Source organism: Diceros bicornis, chromosome 35 (assembly GCF_020826845.1).
Source record: "Diceros bicornis minor isolate mBicDic1 chromosome 35, mDicBic1.mat.cur, whole genome shotgun sequence".
Taxonomy (NCBI): Eukaryota; Metazoa; Chordata; class Mammalia; order Perissodactyla; family Rhinocerotidae; genus Diceros; species Diceros bicornis.
In genome coordinates, this window is record NC_080774.1 from 33,168,916 (window position 1) to 33,172,734 (window position 3,819).

Sequence of the window (3,819 nt, forward strand, 5' to 3'; positions counted from 1 at the left end):
GAGCCGCCCTCGCCCGCTCTGCCTCCTGGCCCCACCCCAAACCACGCCAGCCGGTCCCTGCGGCCGAGGGCCCAGGCGAGCACAGCCTTCCAGGCCCCCTGGTGTGGGCGTGCCCTCACCCGCCTCCCTCTTCCCACTGCCTTGAGAATGAGCACGACACGACGGGCAGCCGCTGGGGCCAATCCGGTCGAGCAACCCCGGCGGGGCCGGGAGTGCAGGCGGAAGTGCTTTGGTCTACATCTTGGCATCCGGCGGGGCCCCTCGCGGAGGGCCGGTCACAGTCACCCTCCCCCTCGTTCTGAGTTGTTGGCTCTGAACACGGCAGCAGCGACCCATCAGCGCAGCGGAACGGACGCGTTTGGGCAGCACGACCCTGGTGTGGGCGCTTCAGCTGGCATTTTGCCTAGGCCCACAGGCCTTTACGGAGGACGGATGGACACGCGCCGCCATCTTGTCGTCCTGCGGGGTGTGGGGACCAGCTCCCACATGCTGCAGAGTGTCACCGCCAGCCCTACACTTGTGGTGGTCCCGCTGTGGGGTCGCGAGGAAGGGGCTGGAGCCTGGTGGCGCAACAACCTGAGGCCCGGGATGATAATTGCTGCGCGGCGGTGAACTGCTCCCACCACCAGGCAATGAGGAGAAACAGTCATCTCCTTCCACAGATAACCGGACCGCCGCTGCGCGGTCAGCCCTCTGCAGGGTCCAGCCCGAGGCAGGCGGCACTCTATGCTCGGGGCCTCGGGGCTGGTCCAGCATGTGAGTCAGCGCTGGGCGCTGTGTGGCCTTGGTCTGTGCCACCGTCTCTGCTCCGGGTGCCTCGGGCCACCGTGGCCACCTCACGGCCACCGGCGCCCACCTACTGGCCTCCACCACCCTCTCACCCCCAGCCCACGGCCACCCTGTTCTCCACTGATTCAGGCTGGGGCCAACAATGTCGAGAAATGGTATTCTGGAAACGCTCTTCCTTAGGTCACTATCTCCTTGAATTTGCTATGACTTTTTTGCTCTTTTGATGGCAGGGAGCCTGCCTTGATCTCTGCAATCATGAATGTGGCTGAGCAAATACAACTTGTACCTCCAGGATGGACATGCCTCCCAGACACTCTGTTGCTAGAAGGGTCCTGGCATTGCAGGGAAAAGTGGCTCTGCACTGGAGGTGAGTCCTGGAGAGGCGTCTGACTCTGTGGACTCTGCATCTGACAGCCTCCTGGGTGGAGGAGGGTGAGGCCCACTCCTTACTGGAAGGTTTACCCCAGGGACTCTGGGAAGAGGCTTCTCTCTTCACTTCTTCCATGGGCTCCCACAGCGGGTGAGGGGTTTGCCTTCCCCCTGGCCTGGCTCCCTTCATGAGGGCTTCTGGAATTCAGCCAGTTGAGTGAGTCCTTTCCTGCGGACTCCACACTGGAGGGCCCAGAACAGTGCACTGAAGACATTCTACTTTGAAAACCTCCTGGCAGATCCTTTTGTTTCATGTTGCAGGTTGTTATTGAATTTTGAAAGACCTGAATGCCACGTGTTGTCTGTAGGCTTATTGAAATTTTACAGTGGTTTGTTGTAAGTCGGAAGTTGTTACAATCTATCCAAAGAAGTAGTAACATAAGCTTGTGTCAGAGGTCAGCCACCATGCTTTCTTGACGGTTTCCTTCAGAGCCTGTGTCCCAAAAGTTTTGTTACTGTTTTTGAGAATGATGCAAGGCACTGCAGAGAAGGTTGCTCTTGGCATGTATTGTGGTCTGGGGGCAAAGGTGGCGGGGGTCTTTGGGAAAATAGTCACAAAGCATTGAGAAAGGTTAGAAGGTCATGTTGCTTGGAACTCCCTGAGGAGCTAGTATCCACCTGATCTGGTCCACAGCAGCCTCAGGGGGTCTAGATGACCTCAGGTGGAGCAGAAAGCCCTCGGGAGAGACCCCCCACCCCCCATGTGCACAGTTTGGTCTAAATAGAGATTTTACCTTAATGAGGAGAAAAGATTATGAAGTGTATTGGTCAGTACCTTGCAGGGGCTGGTTGCCTGGTACAGGAAGCAGCTTTCCTCCTGGTAATGGAAGGAGGGGAGGAACACAGAACCACAGCTCTTGGGGCTGACCTCCTCTTGGTGGCAATCCTGCATCCTCAGCTGCTTGAGCAGAGCTGGGGCCAGGCGCCCTGCTGAGTGCCTGGGAGTCTCTGCTGGCTGACACCTGGCCTGGTTTTGAAATAGGGGGACCAACCCTCCCCGTTTTAGGACCCAAAGTCCTGCATCCCAGGGACAGCAGGAGGGTTGGGCAGCCATGAGCTTCTATGAACTATTTCTGAGGCTTCCTGAAGCCTTTCTTGTTGTCTTGGTGCCATCCTGTGCTCTCTGCCTGAGCATCTGTGTCCCTGCAGGGCACTTACACAGCCTGGGAGGAGGTCCTCACCTTCCTTCCTTCTCTATCCTACAGACGGTCACCTCCTTAAGGTAGACAGTGGGTCTTTCATCTTTCTATTCCAGTAATAACTTGCAAGCAGAAAGTATTCCTTAAATATTTACTAATGGACAAACTATCCTTAAATCTTTACTAATTTACTAATTTACTTTAAATGGACAAACTCGCTACAGATGTGGGTGTTCACAAAAGCACTTGTTTTGCTTTTATAGTTGATCATTTTAGGTGGAGACATTTAATTCTTTCTTTCTAGTTACTTTTTCATCTATTCTTGCAGGCTTCACATAAAGGGCTCAAAATGTCTGGTCCAGTGGTTAAAAGCTGTTCACAGGGATGACTGGACCCCGCTAAGCATTCTTTCATCTGTAGTGAACATTTCACCAAAAAAAGCTCTCCAAAATGCTAGAGGATCAGTACTACGTGCTCAAGCCCATGGTCGTGCCCTCCATCGTCCTCCTGACTGAGAAGGGGGGCTGAAGGCCATGGCCGCCCCAGGAGAAAGGACACCAGAAAGGCCGCAGGGGTCCTGAGGAACATGTGAGTGAAGCAGATGGGAAGGGAGCTACAGGTTCATTGTCGTCCTTGAGGGAAAATCTGAGGGCCCAGCTGGAGTCTTGCAAGTTGAAGTGAGCCACTCTGCAGGGTGAACCCGCACCCAGTGCCGCCCAGGAAGCCGCCAGTCAGGATTGGGCGCAGAGTCTCTGGAAGGAGCTCCAGGAGACAGTGTGGCCTCCACAGCATCAGGCAACCAGGGAGATGCAAACACGTCTGCTGTAGATGCTGGCGATGGGACCCCCTCTTCCCAGCCAGGGCCTGCTGGGTAAGAGTGGCATTTCCGGGGCCGGCCCCGTGGCTTAGCGGTTAAGTGCATGCGCTCCGCTGCTGGCGGCCCGGGTTCAGATCCCGGGCACCAATGCACCGCTTCTCCGGCCATGCTGGGGCTGTGTCCCACATGCAGCGGCTGGAAGGATGTGCAGCTATGACATACAAGTATCTACTGGGGCTTTGGGGGGGGGCGTGGAAAGAGTGGCATTTCCGTGGGTGACTTTATCACTCAGGATTTGGGGCATGAAGACTTATTGGCTGGCTTCCGTCTTACAGTTTCTCCTCGGTGCACACTCGAGATAGGCCATCTGTCCCCCCGAGAGGCTGTTGACCGAAAGAGGCTGAAGAGAGACGTGGAGCCCAGCTGCAGCGGGACCAGCCTGGCGCCTGATGAGGGCTTGGCCCACAGCCCCCAAGTTCATCATTCACAATGATGCCTCAGAAAGCCTCCCAGAGCCCGTCTACCCTCCAACAGATGTCACCCTGAAGCCAGCCACAGAAGCTGTGTAGGGTGAGCACAGCGACACCAGCCCCACGTCCCTCATCGGGGTCATCCTGTCAGCACTGGGGGCCCAAGAACTCCTTG

The 3,819-nt window shown here is 56.3% G+C and overlaps 1 long non-coding RNA gene across 1 annotated transcript; it reads left to right on the forward strand.

Annotated features, from left to right (window-relative positions):
• The first annotated feature begins 247 nt into the window (after positions 1-247).
• Positions 248-3,493, forward strand: LOC131398556 (uncharacterized). Its single transcript, XR_009216917.1, has 3 exons — positions 248-1,156; positions 2,686-3,234; positions 3,436-3,493. It is a non-coding gene; the product is annotated as an uncharacterized LOC131398556 (long non-coding RNA).
• Positions 3,494-3,819: the final 326 nt, after the last annotated feature.